We start from the raw sequence: 22,148 nt of genomic DNA, 5'->3' as shown, positions 1-22,148 counted from the left end.
CACCCTGCCGGCCCAGACGGGGCCTCGGACTACAAGCCCCAGCATGCCGCGCCCCGGATGCCGTGGCGGTCAGAGGAAGCCGCGAGCTGAAGGGCGAGGCCGGGCGGGGCGCTGGGCTCCGGCACCTCGGGCTCCTGCTTGTGTCGCCTCCCGCAGCTCCGGGCCAGCTCAGGCCGTCCTCCCGTCGTGTCGCACCGCTCTCCGGTGGCGAAGACGGAGCCCACACCCGCCGCACAGCGAGTCAGAGCCTCTGTCTCTTGCAAAATAGAGATTTCATGAAAGACAAAGCCGTACCGTGTGCCGTGCGGTTTACAGTAAAGGACTGGGCGGGGTAAGTGTTCAGTGCGTTGTGGCTGTGTTAGTGATTACTAAGGACTTACACACGTAAGGCACAGCAGTTGTGGTCAGTGCCTCACTCGGGCTTGGCTGGGCCCTCCCAGGTCTGTGCTCAGCCCGCAGCTCCGGCTCTTCCCAGTTCCCTGCTTTCTGAAATCACTTCGAAGCGTCTCCCCATGTGATTAGACTAGACAGACCGGCCCGGGGCGGGGTCAGCACCTGCTTCCCTGGTCCCCAGGCTGGGGCTTCAGCTCTCTGCAGAAAGGCCACATGGAGAGCTGAGGCAGAAGCATCACTCCATCAGACTCTGGGGATGAGAAGTATGGAGCCTGGAACCATATAAGGTGATAAAGCCAGAGCTTCACTTACTCCATAACTGTTAACACCTGCCAAGTGCCAGGCCTGTTCTAAACACTGAGGATCCCACATGAACAAAGGAGACAAAAAAGTCTGCCTTTGTGATGCTTCCCTCATAGTGAAAGGAAACAATTAAAAATAAGCAGGAAAAACACGTATAGCCGTATGTCAGATGGTGAAAAATACTAAGGAGAAATAAGAGAAGAGAGCTTCGGAGTGACAACAGTGACTACATTTAGCTTTGTTTTCTAACAGTGTATCTGGGGTTCGGAGCAGAGCAGAGAGAAGATGTGGCCCTCGTGCTGGGACGAGCCTGCGTTGCTGGGATCAGTGTTCATTTTGCAGCACTGCCTTTGGGACCAGCACACACTCAGTGTCCCCACTAAGTCCCTCTTCCTCCCCAGGCGGTGTCCATTCTCACACAGCAAACTTCAGGGGCAAGCACATCTCTGGAGAGTGGATCAGTGCAAGGCTGAAGTTACTGAAATGTTCGACCAGTTGTGCCTCAGATTTGACAGCAGAGATGATTAACAATAACATAATTATTGAACTGCAAACAAACAAACAAAAGGTGTTTCTCAGAACTGAAAAATCAGAGAAGCAGTAAATAGCCCTGAGCAGGCCTGCACAAGCCTGAGCTGAGACCCACACAAGCACACCTCCGCTGCCAGGAGCACCTCCAAGCTTTCACCCCTTCCTAAACCCCTGACCGGAAGATTCTGGCTGTGCCCAAGTTTCTCCAGGAGAGGGCAACACCGGCCTTAACAAACTGCCCTGCCAGCAGATGTGCTGTGGCTGCCAGAATGAGGTCAAGATATTTAAGGAAGTGGGAGGTTGCAAAAAACCATATAAAAATAGATTGTGTTCTATTACTGTGTTTTGCCCAGTCCTTGACTAGGCAAGGCTGCGTAGCAGTCTGTCTGTTGTCACTTAACCTTTAGCATTGCTGTGCCCGCTGACCAATTCATGAAGACCAGTGCTGTGACTCTGCCCCTATCCCTCTCAGAATGTACCCAGAACTCAAGGTAAGACACAGCAATGCTAGTTTATTCTGCCCGAGGGAGCGTAAACGGTGTCTTAACAACTCAAGCTTCATGACTCAAGCTTTGAAACCACCTTACCTCCCCTTGGAATAAAATAAGAAGTGAAGACAAGGCAGTTCTCTGGGATCTGTAAGGCCTGACCCATGCCAACATTTGTGTTGTTGGGATCCTTTCATTTTTGGAAAACTAGGAGAGCAGATGAGACACAGAACCCACAAGTGAGCCGTCCCCAGCCCCCCACGCTCTGGGACCTGCTGTCCTCCCTCCGTTTGCAGAGCGCTCAGTGTGTCTTGCCTGAACAGGGTCCTGAGGCTGTAATTTGGTCACCTGCTTTGAGCAGGCGATGAGCCCATGTTTCTGTGGCAGGAAGAGCTCTGGTCTGGGAGGTGAGCTACACCATTTAGAGCCCAGGTGGCCTCTGGAAAGTCAGCTGACTCCTCTGCACCTCAGTTTTCTCATCTGAGGACATTGGTACCCACCCCTGTCACACAGGGTGGTTTTGGGGATCAGAAGGGCTTGGGCGGCAGCCTGTAGGACTCTTGAAATCCCGGGAGTAGTTCAAGCCTAAATAAGGCGAGATGGTATTGAGACAGGAAGGGGGCAGGGCGCAGCTATCCAAGGACTGCTACAGCAATTAACATCAAAATGGTGAAAGATTCAACCCCGAGCAGGCCTTCAGGCTCAAGACGATGGGAGATTAACTTTCAGCAGATCTTGAGCTTCATTATACGCCCATTGTAATATTAGCATGGTGAATAACACGCCCACAGGTGCCGTGGCAGTCCCAAGGCTGGCCGCAAAAGGTCAGAGTGGGAGATGGCGAACTTCCTGGGAACCCCAGCCCCTTCCCCAGGCTACTTAGACTGGCCCTTCCACTTATTAGCATATGAAGCCACCTAGCCCATAAAAACTGGCAACACCGCCTCCCGGCCGCCCCTCTCTCTCCCTCTTCAGAGACAGCCCACATTCTGTCTATGAATTATGTACCTACTTTTAATCTGAGCACCCAACCCCCACACCTCATGGCCCTTCTCTTGCCTTTCAATGTATCTCTCTGAATAAATCTACCTTTACTCAACTGTGGCTTGCTCTTGAATTCTTTCCTGCATGAAGCCAAGGACCCACACTTGGCGGGGCACGCCCCAGAGACTCAACCGAAGCCCGGGACACGGCCCTACACGCCCCACATCCGTTTTTCCTGCATCAGTCTAATATGCTGGGGGTGGGGGGGGGCGGTGACTAAGAAGAAGAAGGAATCTAATTCTACCTCCAAGTTCTGGAATCTCACTTTCTGACTTGGAATCTGACTCTTGACTCGTCCTTACAGAGTCAGAGACGCCCACGTCCACATCAGCCCAGCCTGTTCTGCCCTTTCCAAGCTGGCTGTGCGTTTCATGACAGTGGACAGCACCTCTGGACGTGTCTCTTCCAGCCAGAGCCCCTCAGTACAGGGACCTCAGGGGTAAAGCTGTGCACGCAGTAGGGTCTATGGTGCCTGGTGTGAACCTTTGGCCAAAAGCAAGCCAAAGAGAGAAGTATTGTCAGGTAGGGATGGTGTTTTTCCAGGATGGTCAAGGGCGTGCCTCCCTTTCTCCAGAACTTCGTCAGTTAGATGGCATTTTTATGGCTCCTTTTTAAAACCTGGACTTGGCGTTCAGGGCAGAACTCAGTGCTTGCTGCTTTCTCCTCTCCGTGTAGATGCAGCAGAACTCTTGCTTTGCTCCTGTGTCTGAGAAGACATCTTCATCACCGTCATCTGTCCGGTACTTGACAGGCCCAGTAACAGGGTCTGGTGTTAACTGTGCCAGGTGCTGGTCTGAGTGCCTTACATCCAACTCGCTTTAATCATCAACAGCCTGTGACAAGAGCCCTGGCCTTGTCCCCATTTTGTAGATGAAGAAGCCAAGGCAACAGAGATGTCACAGAAGGAGTACAGGGGTAGGTGGGGCTGAAATACAGGCAGTTTGGCCCCAGCCTTTCTTCTGAACGAATCCGTAGAACTGGCTGTACAGAATGGTGAGCACCACGTGCAAGGCCAGAAGCTGGGACACGTGCCCCCACACAGCCCCCCAAAAATGAGACCCGTGGAGGTGTCTCCAGATACTGACACCCCAGCCACCCTCTTCCTGTGAGTAGTTTGTGGCATTCCTTCTAGGGCTCTCTTTCTGTTTCCTAGGAAATAGCCAATAAACTCAGTCACCCTGGGTGATAGAATTTCAGAGCTGGAAGGAGCCTTACTCCACAGTCTAGAAACTGAGGCTGGGAGGTAGTGCCACAGCTGCTGTCACAGCTGAAGATTGCGCATCCCTGCCCCACCGAGGACCCACCTCGGCTTCAGATGCTTCCTCACCAACGCGGAGATTCCCGTGCTTGGGGTAAGTCGCAGCATCTGAGGTCACTGCTGGTGCCCAGACCCTGGCTTCTGCTCCAGATGTGCAGGGCACCCGCCACACCAGCACGGAGAGCAGTTTTGGTCCCCCCAGCAGGCCCTCGAGGGAAAGTAGGATGGAGGGGCATGCCACACAGCTTGAGTATTTCAGAGAGTTGTATATTTACCTGAGATGGTGCCACAGTTGTTACTGAGTACCAGATTTTATTTCACAGAGAAACATTCTGAAACAGGATTGATCTGTCGATTAAAAGTGGTCCTTTGTATTTAAGAGGCTGGAAAGCACTGACGGGCTCTTCGGTCCCAAGTTATTTCCTGAGATGGAATTTTGGGTCAGCAAGCCCTGATTAAGGTATTTGAGTGGGGGTGGGGGAGGAGTGTTGGGCGGAGTTCCAGAAGTCCTCGTTTCACACCTCACCTGGGTTGGGCAGCAGAAAGGAGAGGGGTGTAGGAACCTCAAAGAAGAGAAGGGGTCTCAGCCCTCCAGTCCTGGCAGCCTCGGTCAGCCCTGACGCTGGCTTTCTTGCTCAGCTGACTCCAGTGAGAGAAACAAACATGCGCCCAACACTGTCCCATGGGTCCTGGGCCTCGAAGAAATGACATAATGATGAAAAACAGCAGGGTTGCAGTTCGCCTTTGCATTTATCTCCATTATTCTTCTCAGACCGCAACCTCCGGGGCGTCTTGGTGAGTTCTTCCTGACTGATGACTTGACCCCACCCAGCGTCTGGTTCTGGGACCGAGTGAGAATGGCAGGACACTGAAACTCCAGGAAGGTGAGGGAAACAGGAGTCTGAGCGTACTTTTTAACTCGTGACAGTTGAGTTCAGTTCAAAAATCGTCAGGGGTGAGGGTATAGCTCAGTGTGGAGTGTGTGCTTAGCATGCACGAGGTCCTGACTTCAACCCCCAGCACCTCAACTATAAAAAGGAATAATAATAAATTGTTAAGGACTACTCGGCCAGGTTCCAGTATATTGGTTCTGTGAAGGCCTCTTCCTCTGTAAACCAGTCTGCGCGGGAGAGAGTGCCCCTCCCTGAGGTGACCCCGCTGAGCTCCAGGAGTGTCCTCGTGTGAGTCTGTGTCGAGAAGTTCCACCACCTGCAAGGGCCACGGGGCAGCCCCCCTTCTGGCTCCACAGTGATCAAGTCTTTCTGGGGACGGCCTCTGTGTCTCTGGCAACAGAAGGGAGCCTGCCCCTCCTTCCACCAGGCCCTGGTCTCCGGTCCTCACTGGGAACGGCTGCCTCGGAGCCTGCACGGCCCTGCCTGTGGGTGTTCTCTGGGAATAAGCGTCCCTGAATGGGGAGGTGCGCGGTCACCACCCCTCCTGCTTTGTGTCCTGCTGGGAAACGCGTTTGTTCTTTGTGCCTCTGGTTCTGAAATGTAGTGGGACAGTGAGAGTAAATTGCAGGTAGACCCACCACACCCAGCCCCTAATCCCTCGGGACAAAAGGCATTACGTGGGCTGAATGAACTAGAAGTGAGTTCACGTTCCCCTCTCCGACAGCCGACGTCCGAGGGACTAGGGAGAACAGAGGTGGAAAAACAGGAATCACATGTGACCACAGCAAACAAGGAAACTCTGAGACCAGCGATGTTGGAGCCACCATATTGTTGCAGCCCAGGAAATGAGCAGAGATGAAGGCGTCTCTCCCCTCCTTACTGGAGGGGCGCCATCCCCTCTGACTTGTCTCCACAGGCCTCTGTCGGTAAGATTTCCATAAACTGTCCATACCTGAGAAAAGAATCTCTGAGGTGAAAGATCTCCCCTGTGTTTTACAGCTGCTGGTCTGATTGTTTCGTGCCGCGCTTCTTTGGTCCTTTAACTGATCTTGATAGAACGGTACACACCCAGAGTGAAAGTAATCCAGATGAGACCAAAAAGTACAGGCGGATAAGAGTCGTCTGAGATCGCATTGTCCACGAGTGACAGCTTCAGCTTTCTGTCCACAAACACACACGGCCGCGTGTACATCGGACGTAATTATGCTGCCCTGCGGCCTGACTCACAGTGTGGCGCAGGGTCCTTCTTACTCTTCAAGTGGGTGTTGGTACTGCTCACTCTAAAAGGAGAGATGACAGTCCTGCCGTTACAGGTGACAGTTTCCATGCTCACAGTTCTCTGTGGTAAGAAGCAGTGGTACCTGCTTGACCCCAGGTAACCCTGAGGCCGGGAGGAAACCGCAGGGGTCCATCTCCCTTCTCTGTGTGCTCAGTTCTAACCACTCCTCATCACCCGGTTGTGAAGTGTAGTACTTTACGGCTTAAAAAACACGCAGGTGTTCATGATGCGCTGCTCCCACTACACCATACCACTCTCCTCTAGAGGAGCTGAGCAGCCGACTGTCCTCTCAAATCTCCAGAGTAGGGAGTTGTTTCTTTTGCTTTTTAATGGAGGTACCAGGGATTGAACCCAAGACCTCATGCCTGCTAAGCACATGCTCTACCACTGAGCTAGACCCTCCCCCAGGAGTTCTCATTAAGATCTTTCAAAAATCCTGCATTGAAACCTCTGTCCCTTCTTCAGAGGGAGCAGAGGTCTGCCTCCTGCACACTGACAGCTCGTTGTCACCCACGCAGGGGCAGTGGCACTCCAGGCAGGCCCTGGTCTCTTCGTGACTTTCTTGTGCTCCTGGCAAAGCGCAGAGTTGATCTATCTCATGCTTTCCTTTCAGAGAGACAGGAGAGAGAGCGTTTGTTCTTGAGGGTGTGAAACTAGAGGTGATGAAACAAAATGGAATGAGATGCCAGGAAACCATTTAAACCCAGGGTGGGTGGAGGGCATACACAAGGATTAAACAGCGTCTTTTTGACATGGAGGCAGTTAGGCAATCAAAATGACTATTTTCTCTTTAAAGATAAGAATTTTTATTTATAAAGCACTCCTTGCTGGAATGAGCTCAGAGCATTTAGTGGGTGCTGGCTTAATTACCCTGCCCAACAAATAATCTGGCAGGTGGGAAAAGAGAGCTAATTATCCCTGTTTGCAGGTGGGGAGACGGAGCCGTGGAAGAGGGTGCGTGCTCAGAGCCAGCTTCCAGAGAGCTGAAAGTAGAGCCTCCTAGCTGCACCCTTCCATCCACCGCTTCCAGGCGTCCTCCTGAGGACGGACAGCCCACTTGCTGACCAGAGCAGAGAGGCCGGCACTCATCGGGAACTACAGCTCCCAGCAGACACCAGACGGGGACAGGCTGTGCCCCTGTGCCCGTTCCAGATTCCCAAATATGGAGAAGGACTGGGCTTGGGGAGAGGAACTGAGTGTTCACCCTTGAGAGAGGGAGAGAGAGAGGATGAGGTAAGTGTGGAATATTTAACTCTCTCCTAACCATCTGCCTGGGCTTTGACATACGGCAGCCACAGTCATGGGGTCTCAGTAAATCTTTCTGGAAGATGTCACCTTGAAATCAAGCAGTTAGCTCAGCAGAGCCCTGTTTCCTAGGAGGTCAGATACCCTCTCTGAGTCCACCCAGCTCAGAAGGGGGTGCTGGTGGTGGTGGGAAAGAGGGCCGAGTGGAGGACAGCTCTGCCGCCAGAAGATGGGCCGGCAGACCAGGGTTACTCTTTCTGCCACGGAGGCTGCCAAGCCCGCCTGGTGGGAGAGGCACAAAAGGACTCTCTCCTGTACTAACAGACATTTAGGGAAGCTCCTCCACTCAAGGCCTGGGCTGCACTCTGGGCAGGATGCACACCTCTGAGCCTGGGTCTCTGTCTTCAGGATGCTTATGATAGGGGTCTGGGGGCAGGTACCCTGGGAGGTGCCAGGCCTGTGTTATTTATGCTTTTTTTCTAGCGTTTAGTCACCTACCACCCGCCACGTGGCCAGCACTCAGAGTCCAGTGGGGAAACACCAGAAGCAAAGCTTGTTGCCCTCGTAGTTGGATGTTCTTGCAACCCTGGGTGTCTGGGAGAGGGTCCTCCAGCAGAGCCTTGAGACGGACATGAGCTTGGTGCGTTCAGAGCAGGCAGTGGGCTGGAAGGGAAGGGGTGAGGGAAGAGCAGGAGGAAACAAGTCTGAGGACTAGACCCCACGTCTCGCAGAGCCGGCTGAGGATGAGAAGTGCATTTCTCTGTAGGGGTCTGATGGAATCTGACGTAAAGTGCAGACTTCTCAAGGCATTTGGAGAGGGCGGGGAGGTGTCCCTGAGCTGGGATGGATGAGAAAGGCTTCCCAGCTGAGCCCCAGTGGTCAAACAGAATTCCCATTTAGAGAAAAGGCATCCAGTTGGGAGGAGCCCCAGGAGCAAGGTGTGGAGTCAGGGTCATCCATCTGCCACAGGCGTGGTCGTGTGGGGCTGGTGGATGCTGAGGTTGGGGAGGGAGAACTGGGGAGACTTGCAGTCCCTGTGTCAGAAGGTTCTGGTTCTGAATCTCAGTAACAGGGACACATTATTCATGGGCTTCAACATCCAGTCTAGGGATCTGGGCTCCTGCCGGAACCAGCATTTCCCCGAAAAGTCTTGTTGCCTTGAAGGCTTTTGGGTCCCACGTTGAAATCAAGTTGACTCCTGGGGCCATTGTTATGTCCTGCCCTATGGAAGGTGCCCCCATCGCAAGCATAAACCGCAGGTGGAAGGCGCCCTCCCGCAGAGGTGCTGGTCAGCCTTTTGGAGGATAACGCACCCGTTTGCCATCAGGTGGCATGTAGCGGCGAGTGACTTCCTTCACCTCTAAGACTGAAGCTCCACGGACTGGCTGCGGAGCAGGGAGGAAGAGGAGCAGGGTGAGGAGAGCCGGGGATGGGGTGGGAGAGGAGAAGCACACGGACCAGTGTCTACTGAGATAAGTGCACAGCCTGGAAGTTGAGAGTTATGTTTTATTCAGTGGACAGTTCTGAGGACCCAGCCCAGGATGACAGCCCCTCAGATGGCTCTGAGGGACGGCTCCAAAGAGGCAGGGGAGGAGCTAGGATACAGAGGAGCTTTACAGCAAGGGCCAGGGAGTTGAAACATTAAAAGATTGCTTGTTAACTGAAGAAAACCAGGCTTCTCAAGATAAGGAATTTAGCGTTTTTCTCTGTATGGGAGGAAGCGAACATTTGGGCTCATTGAATTCACTCCCTTACAAGCACCTCGCTGTCTAGGGCCAGTGTCCTGTCCTTTCTTATTCTGAATCCCCTCAGGGTGCACCATTGTGAGTGGCTGCAGAGGCTGGGCTGCAGGCTTGTCTTCGCTGGGGGGTGACTTGATGGCTTCAGCATTCTTTGTTTACTGATGTGGTTTGCAGTATTTTTCGCTCACACCATTAACTCCTTCCGGGTGGAGAGCTGTGTGTTTTATTTCTGTATTGCCGACTCCAAACCCAGTGAGGTGGTCATGAGTATTTGGTAGTGAACAAATGGCAGGGACCCCTTGGCCCCAGTGAAGGACCACTTCTCCACCAGGGAGGTAAGATGACCAAGTGACTCCCTCTGCCGTCCCCACTCACCCGGCTGTCAGCCCTGCATCTGACACCCTCTCCCCTGAGGCTCTCCTTAACACTAGGTTCTCTGAACTGCCAGGAAGACAGCACATGCGTCCCCAGGTGTCACCCCCACCCCATCCTAGGTCAGCGTGCTGGCTGCTGGCACCTCCCCAGACTGTCGGATGGATGGGCCTTAGCCCCATCCACCCCGCTCCCCGCTCAACCGAGGCGGGACTGCAAAACCTCAGAAAGGATCTAGAGGTGAGAAGTGGATTCAGCTTGAAGAATAGGATTTCTGAGCTTATCGGCATTTAGCCAGGACAGCAGGGAAGGCTTGTGGGACTGTGTGGCTGGTCCTGTCTGGGGAGCTCTTTCAGGCGGGTTGGGTAAAGGAAGTTTGGTGTCCTCACGAAGGAGGATTAACAAAATGGCCACACTTAGGCTAACATGTTGCTTATTCTTATGCTCACCCTTTAAACGGTCAACTAACCGGACTGACCGGTTGCTACTCATGGTTCCAGGCCCGTTGTTAAAACTAAGGCTATTGATCTTACTGTTTCTACTTTATTCCAGTCATTGAAAGTCATAATCAAGCTTGGTCTCTGAGCCCTTCTCCAAGGAGAAGGTCACAGGACTGTAACCTTACAAAATAGCCTAAATTACCAAGAAGACCACACCTTGAGTGCTTAGGAGATAAAGAGATCTAACTGCTAACTGGTCGCCTGGAGGCATCATGACGCCATGCTGAGTCTTCTGATGAGAAAATGGTTCTGCTGCTTGTTAAGGATGCTTTATTGTTTGAGCTCTGGCTGTATAACCTCCCCACCCATCCCCAAGGGGGTTCACAGTGTTGAAGGCACTAGCCTGCTGTGAGTCCCCCTTGCCCAGCAAAGCAATAAAGTTGCCTCTTTTCTTCTCAGCTCCAAGACCTTGTCTCTGGGTTATTCTGCTCTTTGGGGATGGGGGCCGATCTTTCCGCAGCACTCAGCGAGAGCTTGCTCGGTGTGCTCAAGGTTTTCAAAGATTTCCACTTGGAGTGTCTGCTTGGGGTTAGGATGCGGGTGGCTGCCAGACCCCGGGAAGCCCTCCCTCCCTGAAATTCCATGCTCAGGGCTGGCTGTGGGCTTCCTGGGACCCAAGTTCCATTCATTGGAGCTATTTTTGATCTGCAGCCCATTGGTTGGCCCATCCGGGGAGGGTGCCACTGCTGAAGGAGGCAATTCACTGGGACAGGATGCCCTGAGGCAATGCTGTGAGCCCCAGGATCCCACACAAGGGTCTTCATTGTTCAGGGGTCATCTCTGCAGGGCCTCCAGCAGGGCAGGACCCTGGGATAACACTGCAGAAGCTCCCTGGTAGTAACAGCCCCTCCTCCCAGTTCTGACAAAAGCCTACAAGCCAGGCTTAATGGTTCCAACAATCCTGCTCGGTGGTTATTAGCGTCCCATTCGACTGAGGCTCAGAAAAGTTAAGAACCTTGCCCGAGGTTACCAGGCAGAAAATGCCAGGGCCAAAATTCTAACCCATAAATGTGACATCAAAGCTACTACAGCACACCACTCCACCTCTGAGGGCCCCTACCGGAGGGACAGTGAGTCCCGGGGAGGGAGGGGGAATGGATGGAGGAGGACTGACCCCTCAGTGCCCAGCAGACATGTGTCTGTGGTCCAGCTGCCTCTGAAGACCAACAGGTGAAGCCCAGGTGTCCTTTCTTCCTGTACACAGTGCGTCTTCAGCAGCGAACGCAGTGCATGGCACAGAAAGGGTGTCTACCAAAATGTTTCCATCTAATTTCTCTCCCTTCCCCACTGATTTTTTCATTACTATCAGGATGGTGATCTTTCTGACCTCATCTTCTAGGGACACCACAGAGATAAGCTGATTAATGGAGGGGTGTGTGTGTGTGAGGCTCTCCCGAACTTAATATTTCCAGAGACGGCTGGGAGTGTGGTGACCCAGGAGACCACGGTGAGACCACCTCGACCTCCAGCCGTCCTCCTCCTCCTGCCAGGACACAGACATCAGTGGGAGGCCTGACCCCAATGTTCATGGCCCAGGACCTGCTCTCTTCTGGCGGGTACACCCCCAGTGTCCCCCCAGCCCCCGAAGGGCCCCTCCCCAGGGTTGTTCTTGCAGCAGTGCCACAGCCAGAGCCATGGAAGCCCTGCAGAGTCACCCACTGCCCAAGTTCCCACCCCTTCCTCTTTTCCCAGGTCAAATAGGGGGGCAGTTTACTTGGTTCTTCCCCAGGATAGACAAGTGGAGAGGAGTGGTCACTGGCAGGGAATAAATCAGAGCAAAAGACCCATGCCAGCTGGCGACTGTTGGAAAAAGGAGCAAATTCATGAATTACCCTATTTATACCAGAAATAAACTGATAGTTTGGACCTTTACTTAATAGCCTGTGCCCAAATTACAGGCCATTCATGAAAATAAAGGCGTGAAGCTGGGTTTCAGGCCTTCCTTATGCATTGACGACTTTGGCATGGACTCCTGGTCTCCCCTTCAGACCAAGTCCTGCTGTAACTTCAGTGTCAGACAGACCACTGTTTACAACATGGGCATCACAGCCTATTAGTGTGCCATGAGATTGATTTGGAGGATTCTGAATAGAATTTTTTTTTGTAATAAACAAAGTAGAAATAAAATATCGGAGTACTTCACATGTAGGAGGGATAGTTTAGGAGTAAAACGTTTATCTCAATAATACACATATTATCATATGAATAATATACACTAATAATACAATATTTCAGTAACATAATACATACGTGTGTACTAAGTCATGACATAAAATGCAATTTTATTGTGGGCCAAAGTCAACAGTGTGAAAGGGGTTAGAGCACATACAATAGAACACTGTTCAGCCTTAAAAGGAAGAGAAAGTCTGACACAGGCTACAAGTCGGGTGACCCTCGAGGACATTGCACTAAATGAGAAGCCATCACAAGAGGACAAGTGCCGTGTGACTCCATTCATATGAGGGCCTTAAACAGCCACAGTCATAGAGCAGAAAGCGGGTGACGGGGCCAGGCCCGGGGGGCAGGGATGGGAGCTAGTGTTTCGCGGTGACAGAGTTTCTCCCAGGTGAGGCAGTGCGACTGCTTACCCCATTCAAGACACTTCGGATGATCAGGGGTAGGTTTTGTGTTCTGTGTGTTTCACCACAATGTCTTAAGATGCTCAGGGAAGTCCCTGACCTCACTATCCGTGATGTTCACTGGCACTTCAGGCGTCCTTCGTCAGGGCGACACCTGGCCTGGCCATCCCCAGACCTTTCTCTCCCATGCTCTGATCTCCTGTCCTTTCTGCTTCCTCCTCCTCTTGTTCCCACCGTACCAACGCCTCATTCGACTCCTGTCACCCCCACCTTCTGCCAGGCGGGCGCCTCCACTCCTGGACATCTGTACCAGCCTCCTGACTGGTCTTCATGGGAGTCCGGCCCCTTCAGCTCATCCTCCAGGTGGCACTGGGAGTGGCCTGTCTAGCATTTCAATCTGACCATCATGCTCCATCCCTAAATCCCCAGTGGCTCTGTTGTCCTGAGGTGAAGCCCTCGGCCAGCAGACAGCAGCTGTGACCTGTGACAGGGCTCCTGATCTGCATTCCGTGACATCTTTTACTGTGCCTGCAGCTCCCCAAGCTCACCCGGCTTTCATTTTGCTTCTGAGTCTGGGCCTAGGGTCTTCCCCACCTCACTCATTCTTCATGAGCCCAACTCGCTCCCTCTAGGAAAGTCCCCTCTGCCCTGAAACGGCTGGATCTGGGTCCCCTGAATGAGGCAAAAACACCTTTTCCCAGTATGTACCATACCGTGCTGCACCATAACTGCCAGCTGGCTTCTCCGAACCCCTCCCTTGCTGGACATCCGCCCCCCCACCACAAGCCACACACCGAAACTGATTCCTCAGAGTGTCCCTGTGCCCGTTACGCTTCCTGCTGCACAGCAGACACTGCCTGGTGCGTGGCGGGCAGGCGGGAGGATGATTGTGTGGATCGATGTCACAGGTTCTGAGGTTCAAACCTGGGAATCAGGTTCAGTCAACACTTCCAGCTGAGAACCTCTGATCAAGGCCTAAAGAATGATTTATCCAAGTGACTAAGCCACTCTGTTCATGTAGCACCAACCAGCCTATAGGCCAATGCCAGCATTTTTTTAATCTTAGCTGACACACTTAATGACCTGTGACTAAGAAGGAAGGCCGTCGTCATCACCACCAGGCGAGTGAGGAAGCTGTGGCCAGCAGGGTCTGCAGGTGTGCGAGCAGCGAAGCAGGACAAGGGTTCGCCTCCTCCCGCTCACTTCACCGTGATGCTGTTAACCTTCAGGAGTGAAAAGAACCAGAGTAATTAAGTCTAAAATCAGAACCTTTCAGAAAACAGGGCTGTACATTTTCTGGCTTCTGCAAGATCCCCCGAAGGTCCCAGTTCGCAGGTTCTCAGTAAGTATTAACTAGCTCCTCTCTAGAGCCATCCCTGCAGGGCCTTGCTTTTTCTACATTTTCCAGAAAAAGACAAAACCAAGCGCCCTAAGGACCAGTGTCTAATGACGTACTGGGATTTTTTTACTTGGATTCATCCTACATCTCTGTATTGCAAAATCAAGCCCAGTTTCTTTTATTTGATTCTCAGCAGAGAGGAATAAATAAAGCACGAATATTTTTATACCCCATCTGCATCCAAAAAAGCAGAAAAAAGTTTCTCACTCTTCCCCATATAAATAACCTCTTCCTCTGCCCGCCCTAGTCCGAGTTAAGCCGTTCTAACTGCATTTTGCATAACATCTATTTTTCAAACATTCAGTCATTGTATTTGATCTTATTCGACCCAATCCAATTGTCCCAATCTCTTTTTTACTTTTAAAGCCAAAACTGGACGTGGGTCACTAGTAGGATTCTGGCCAAGGCCAAGAGCAGTGGGAGGATGACTTCATGGGCACGGGACCGTTTTACAGTGTCTCAGGCACACGGGATCCAGCTGGCATGCGCACAAGGAAGGCGTCCATGAGGCCGCTGCCTTTTCCTCTAGGAGAGCAGCAAGAGGCCATGTAGGCTGAAAAAGCCTTTCTCCTCCTATGCACGCCGTGGTAACTTTCCCCTCCATCTAGATCAGTCTAGCACTGACAACTGTCCTCTGCAAAGTAAAACTGACCGAAACCTGGAGCTCTGATTTAGGGACACTGAGAAGGACTCCGTCCAGGTAATCACAAGGCCTCGGGTTACCAGAATCATCCTGAATTCACAATGTCTATTAAGTGGTCCTAGAAGTTGCAATTTTCTGTTTCTAAATTACACCTAATAGAAGCTTCTTACATCTAAAATCAATTTAAAAGATCTTTTGGCAGCGTGTGCAAGTTTTTTATTTAAAAACATAGTCAGTGAATCCGAGTTTTTTCAGAAAGCAGCTCCCTTCTGCTTGCTCCGGCCTGCAGGTCCACAGCTAGAACTTCATTCTGTCTTGTCTTACGGTGCCATCAGTGCCGTGAGTGAGCAAATACCCACGGAGTTACTTGCACAAATACCCCTAGATTGATGGATGCTATTTTAAACTTTTATCAGGCACTTATAACTTAAGAGGGCATCTATTTTAGAGTTTTTGCTGAAAGCGAAGTTTTGACCAGAAGAGAGGAAGGCAGAGCTGAGACTTTGGTGGTGTTTCTCAACCTCTTTGTTATTATCACACCTTAAAGAGTGTTTTTAAACATCTTCCTGATCATCACTCCCCCAGTGAAATGTTAATACCATAGATACTGTGTATCTGTGTGTGTGTAGTGTGAATATCTGTGCTTTACTCATAAAAATAGTACGGTGTTTTTCAGACCCCCAAGAACCAGTCCCCCTGCGTGGGGACAACAGTGCCCTTGCAAGTGCGTAGTGGAGAAGCCACTACACCGAGGGCAAACACTTGTGTAGCCAAGAAGTTGCGGCACCAGAGGCGAGCTCCTTGGGCAGAGCTGCTTTGACTGGTCCTACCGTGCTGCCCCTCTGCACCCTTGACACCCTTCCCAGGCTGCCGGGGCAGGATTTAGCCTGGATACAGGCTTACCCCAGCTCGCAGGTTCCCGTTCTCCTAGTCCGACAGCACCCGACAGGTTAATGGCCCCTGAGTAAGAGAACTGCCGGGCACGTAGATTCCCAAGCGACACTGAGATTCGATGTGGGAGGCAGGCAGGTCTGATGCCCCAGAGGGTGTTAGTCCACAGGGCTGCACGGCTGGTCCACACCTCCCACCCCGTGGCGGCTGAAGGGAGGGCCTGGCACCAGAAAACACACGATGGGCATAAAGGGGAAAGCAGTCCCAAGTGCCCTGCCCTGGAAGCAAGGAGCCACTGCTGGGAAAATCATCCCTAATTTCTCATCCAAAGCCAGTGGTGTCTATTTATTATTACTATTATTAATACTAGCCGTTGCCTCCATAACTGCTCGAGTCTGGAGAAGGCTCGGCAGCATGCCGGGGGCCAAGGCCCCAGGAAAGGGCGGGCAGAAGGAGATGGGATCCGAGTTGCCTTTTAGGGAAGCAGCCTTACCAGCAATTCCAGTTTAAAAAACAACTTTGCCAGCACAGACCAAGCCTTGGCTCCGTCCACATGGAGCAGGAGGACGAACACATCCTTGGGGTTCAGCCACTAGCCCTCTCCAGCCTCTCCTTAGCCTGCTGCGCGTGGGAAGCCGCAGAGTCTCAGAGGACCCTCCTGCAGGGGAAGGTCTCCAGGGCCTCAGAGGCAGTCTGGCCTTAGAGTTGGAAAAGGCTGGTAATCGCTGATAATGAGACAGACTGTTCCGTGGTGCAAGGAACAGCAGGAACGAGGCCCCACGGCCAGGGCAAGACGGGCTGCACTTCAGCAGAACGTGACCTCTGGTTATCTTCCTGCCAGAATCTTTCCCAATGCACTCTTTCCCTGTGCACTTCGAGTGATGATGTTAGAGGAAAGCCAATTCAGATGGAAGGAAACCTCTAAGTGAAGTAAACCAGAAAGAGAAAGAAAAATACTGTATGATATCACTTATACATGGAATCCTAAAAAAAAAATGATAGAAATGAACTTATTTACAAACCAGAAACAGACCCCCACACATACAAAACAAACTGATTTTCAAAGAGCCCCACAGACGAAAGCTAAGAGAAGAAAAACAGAGGACTTAGAACTCCAAGGCAGCAAAGAGCAGCAGATAAAACGCTGCCCCCGCAGATGCAAATCCAGACGAAGAGAAAGTAAACAAGATAATGCCAGCGAGGCTGTCCAAGGCAACAAGAAAGAGCTCTATAAATACAACCAGAAAAAGTGTTTGTCTTAGCCGATGAGCTCACCACGCGTGGCTCACGGGGGTCTCTTGTTGCTCCCTAGATTAAAGCTTGGAAGGGAACGAGCTGAGAGCAGACGCGGGACTACTGGCACACAAGGTCTGTGCTCCGATGGGCCACTCATTTCAGTTAGGCACCGCTGACGCCATCAGTCTGGACTGTGGCCTGTGTTTTCACTGACACACGGGCCCCCTCCCCAGCAACAAACAGGCCAGTGGCTTGTCCACACGCAGCAAGTGGGGTCCAAAACAGGAAAAGGCAGGTGGCCATGGGGTGGACACAGGCCTAGGGGAGGGAAAGGCTTCCCGGAGACCTGTTCCTCTCTGGAAGGATCTCAGTGTGGGGTAGGGGCAGGGGGAGCTGGCATCCTCCCAGAATGGCCGTCCCTGCTTGGGGCCAAACTGCACTCCAGGTTCAGGGCTGCAGCCATGAGCAGGACAAGTCCTGCCTCAAAGAGCTCCCATTTGGAGCAGGGGTGGGAGACTCCAGGCAGTGGAGACAGATAGCATGGTCAATAACCAGATACTTCCACAGGCTGACAAGTGCCCTGAGACAGAAGGTGACCAAGGGAGGGCAGGCCTGTCTGAGCAGGTGTGGCCACCTGTCCGGGGGGAATGTGTCCGTGGAGTGGAGAGTCGCTGCATCGTTGAAAAGCACTTGGCATGTTCGGAGGACATGAAGAAGGGCAGGAGGGCAGGGCCACGGGAAAGGGGAGATGCCTGCAGGAGCCTCGCAGGGTAGGGACAGGGGTTTGGAGTCTGGAGAACTCATAAGGGGAGAGGCACTGTGACGCCCCCACCCCACCCACCACTGCAGCCCACCAGGAGAAAACTCAACGTTTGGAAAGTTTTTCCAACAACGCTCTATAAAGTAGGATACCCCTAGCTACACATGGTGCAGCCCCAGCCCACAGCCCTGACTGGGGTGTCCAGGGTCTCCTGGAAACAAGTCCCAGAAGGCTTAAGCCCAGTCCAGGCTGCTCAGAACCTGTGCCTTTGCGGTCCGACCTTGTCTCCGGATGTCGCTGGTCTGTCAGGTCTCTTGGGGTCAGATGAGTTTGGTCATCTCCCCTGCATCCTCCAAGTGGACATGGTCCACTTAGTGAATAGGCTTCGTCACAGACTACAAGGAAGACAGATTCAGGGAGGGTGTGGATCTCATTTGCACTGACTTATGAGCTAGGAGGAGAGGCCCTGAGCTTCCTGGGGTCTGCACGTGGGATGCAGGACCACACCTTCCTCACCCTAGACACCGCCTCCCTTCCCCTTTCTGCCTATGCCCTGGAGGTGACGTGCCAGGATGGGGGTGGGGGTGGCATCGGGAAACAAGAGTGGCTTTAAAAATCCCCCTAAAAATGAGGCAATGAAGCACTTGGAACATGAGGGATGGCAAGAAGGGATGCTTTCAAGGCGACATAATAAGGCAGACAAGGGCAGAGGGCTGAAAAAGCAGGAGGAGGGGGCGGCCTGACCTAAGGGCACATGGTGACTGCCGGGCGTGTACCTGGAGAAGAGTAGAGGGCCTTCTGCGTGCCTCTGGACAGAAGGAGCAGATCCCCTTGGAAAAGGAATGGATTCCCAGAGGGTCAAGGGCACCGTGCACACTTATTCCAGTTGTGCTTCTGCCCTGCGGGTGGCCCTACACCTGCCGTCTGCTCCCTGGATTCTTGAACGCCCCAACCTACGCTGGAGATGCGACAGCTGTGCTTATCAGATATGCTCAGATCCCAGAAAGAAGGATCCTTGTTCATTCTTCCTTGTGGGCATATTTCTATTTCCCAACACCTACACCTTGTCCTTGAAGAAACGCACACGAGACGTGACTCTGGGCAGAGCAGACAGCAAGGATGGGGTTACGATTTCGGAAGAGTTGGAGACATCATATACGTGCTCTCAGTGCCATTTTTAAGTCAGTGTCTTCGTTGGGAAGTATTGCAAGGGTTCGTAAAGGCGTTATCTGGGAGACGGGGATCCTGACCATCGCTGTCTGTGAGGGGTCAGCAGGATAACTCACCTTCTGAAGAAAGGGCTCCGTCTTAGCTCCAGCGTTCAGCCCTTCAAAGTGGTGTCTGTAACTTCTTCCTTCTACAAACGATGATCTGATTTTGACCCACTTGAAGCCCTCCTAAATGCTATCTGATCAACACCTTAATTTCCATTTGTGAAGACAAGTTACCATCTTGAAGCACAAGCAGCCAGTAGGGTTTTCAATGGCTCAATTCTGTATTTGTCCTGAGAAAGACTTACCGAATCGGGAGTAGGTAGATTCAGAGACTTGGAAGCGCCTTGAGTGCCATGGGGCAGGTGTGGAGACCGGTGCTCACCTGGGGCTCATGGCAAGAGGCAGGGCAAGATGGAGAGCTTTGCTTCCACTCAGCCCCACGGCATCTCAGCTTGGTTTGTGGATCCCATAGTAACATTTAAGAGTTGAGGGACTGTGACCGAATTTGGCACTGCAGAAAAGCACACAAAAATAATCTTGTTGTTGGTCCCGCTTGTCATCCAGAAAGAAAATGGCAGCCAAGAAATGGTCAATAAAAGCCTGACATTTTTATTAGGTATCAGTGATTTTTGACAAGCAGAGAGGCTAGAAAATGGACGTCCTAGAGGAAGACAAGAGCCTATTTTCCATCTTAAAAGTAACCCGTTTAACACTGCCAATATTTTTAATAGTTAGCAACTGTCCTTTTCACAGCTTCACAGTAGGATGTGTGACATCTGTCCGTTTCTTCATACAGCAATATTTTTATAAGTGCTTTTTTGGGGTATTATTTTCCGTTAGTCCCATTTTTAACCCCATTTCATCTTTGAGAGAAAGAGTAGGTGGAAGTGAGTATTTTAAAAAAATCAAGCCCAGGGAAGTAAAAACGTCTGCTTTAAGATTGTATAGGAAGGGAGTGGAGGGTCTGGTAATGATCTAACCAGAGTATCTAGGGAGGGCCTGCGGTGGAAGACTTCAGAAAGAAGGAAGGAGGGGAAAGAGAACAGGGGAAGAGATGGCTTCTGCTTTCTCCTGGAGGCCTCCTGGTGGAATCCAAGGACCAGGGGCAGGAGAAGCACTGTACAGAGGATTGGGAGCACAGCCAGACAAAGCTGGTTCAGGCTTGCATGTCCTGAGTCTGATGTGCTGAGCTGGTCCTGTGTTCGAGTCATCAGCCTGTCTGAACCTCCAGGCTCCACTACCCTACCCCCAACCTAGCTCCTGGGAGTCCCATCCCTCAGCCCCTCCAGGGAGAGGAAGGGGAGTATCTTGTTTCCCAGGAATTGGAGGCCAGGAGGCTGGGAGTGGTGAAGGGGCGTGGGAGGTTCTGTCTGTAGGTCCAGGGCTGGCCTGGAAGTCGCGCGATGCAATGGAGTCTCACGACTGTTTTTCTGTGTCGCTGTGGGGAGGGGGCTCTTGGCAGCTGGCCTTGGCCTGGGCTGTGGCCTCTACTCCCTGCTCTCTTCTTCTGGCACAGAGGCTGCAGTGTTGTGCTTTCAGGCTCACGTGGTTCGGTCTTTGCACAGCTGCCAGAGGGAAAAAGAGGGGGAGGGGGAGACCGAGACAGTGAGCTTGCCCTGTTCTGACTGCACGTGAGGCTGAGCAGTTGTCACTGGCGTAATGAGCCCCGTCCGAGCGCTCCAGCCACGAGCCTTCCCCTGGTTATGTACAGACCTCCTCTCACTTCGCCTGTGGGCTGCTCACACCCCAGCCACCCCCTGCCCTCCACACACACACTTCCTTCAGCACCCCACCCAGCCCCCCAGCACACACACTCTCACATACACAACACAAAGGGTATGGGTGTATGATCACACCCCCTGAAAGAAAAAGCAGCGTTTCAAACAACCTAGTAACTTGTGCACCTGATGTTGGGTAATAGTTTAATTTGGTTTTCAGGAAGTGTCGGTGACTGGCAATTCACATGCACACACACACACACACACACGCCTCCGGCCCCTGCACAACCATAAAATTTTATGACCTTGGTGCTCACCCCTCTGTTCAGTATAAACTCATGAGCCCCATTCTCCTGTATCCACTAAGGCTGCACTTCCCTATTTGAAAAGTTACCTGCTAGGATCACACTTAACACAACCATCACTTTTTTTTAAAAACCAAGCCTCGTGTCCCACATCCTCGCCAACACTTACTCTCTCTTGACTTTTTGATGACAGGTGTTCTAACAGGTCTGATGTGGTATCTCATTGTGATTTTGATTTGCATTTTCCTGATGATTAGTTATGTTGGACACCTTTTCATGTACATGTTGGCCGTTTGTCGTTTGTCTTCTTTGGAAAAATCTCTGTTTAGTTCCTCTGCCCATTTTAAAATCTGATAGCTTTTGTTTGTTGATTTGTTTTGCCATTGAGTTGTGTGAGTTCTTTATACATATTGTCAGATAAATGATTTGCAAATATTCTCACCCATTTGTTAGGCTGTCTTTTCATTTTCCTGATGGTTTCCTTTGCTGTTTATAAGTTTTATAATTCGATGTCATCCCACTTGTTTATTTTTGCTTTTGTGGACTTTGCTTTTGTTGTCAAATCCAAAAAATTATTGCCAAGACCAATGTTAAGGATTTACATTCTCTGTTTTCTTCTAGGAATTTTAAAATTTCAGGTCTTACATTCAAATCGTTAATCCATTTTTACGTGATTCTTGTGTGTGGTGTGAGATAGTGGGTCAGTTTCTCTCTTCTGCACATGAACACCAGTTTTGCCAGCACCGTTTAGTGACAAGTCTGTGCTTTCTTGGCCACTTTGTCATACATTAATTGGCCACATATGTGTGGGTTTGTTTCTCCATACTATTTTCCAAAATCGTTGCACCAATTTATGTTCCCACCAACAGTGGGAAAAATGTTCCCTTTTCTCCACATCCTCTCCAGAATATTTTCTATTTATATCAGTTTATTTTAAGCTGATAACAACTTAACTTCATTTACATACAAAAGCTCTACATTTTTATACCTCCCCCAACATTTTATGTTTCAGATATCACAATTTACTTCTTGTTTACGTTGTTTATCCATTAACAAATTGTTGTAGTTCTATTTTTAATACTTTCGTCTTTTAACCTTCATACTACAGTTATAAGTGATTTCCCTACCACCATTACAACGTTAGAGTATTCTGAATTTAACTATACCTTTACCTTTGCCGGTGAGTTTTACACTTTCATTTACCTTCTCGTTACTAATCAGCACCCTTTCCTTGAACAACTAACTACCTTTAGCATTTCTTGTGAGGCCAATCTGGTGATGGACTCCGTCAGCTTTCGCTTGTTTGGAAAACTCTTTGCCTCTCCTTCAGTTTTGAAGGGCAGCTTTACCAGGCA

At 51.3% G+C, this 22,148-nt stretch overlaps 2 long non-coding RNA genes across 2 annotated transcripts; one reads left to right on the top strand and one right to left on the bottom strand.

Annotated features, from left to right (window-relative positions):
- Window positions 1-58: 58 nt before the first annotated feature.
- Window positions 59-2,814, top strand: LOC107034220 (uncharacterized). Its single transcript, XR_012066875.1, has 2 exons — window positions 59-331; window positions 949-2,814. It is a non-coding gene; the product is annotated as an uncharacterized lncRNA (long non-coding RNA).
- Window positions 904-3,090, bottom strand: LOC140691285 (uncharacterized). The gene is made up of 2 exons (XR_012066876.1): window positions 3,004-3,090; window positions 904-1,243 (listed from the first exon to the last, which is right to left on the bottom strand). It is a non-coding gene; the product is annotated as an uncharacterized lncRNA (long non-coding RNA).
- Between the last annotated feature and the right edge of the window lie 19,058 nt (window positions 3,091-22,148).

Source organism: Vicugna pacos, chromosome 34 (assembly GCF_048564905.1).
Source record: "Vicugna pacos chromosome 34, VicPac4, whole genome shotgun sequence".
NCBI classification, from domain to species: Eukaryota; Metazoa; Chordata; class Mammalia; order Artiodactyla; family Camelidae; genus Vicugna; species Vicugna pacos.
This window is presented reverse-complemented; position numbering and strand designations above follow the sequence as displayed.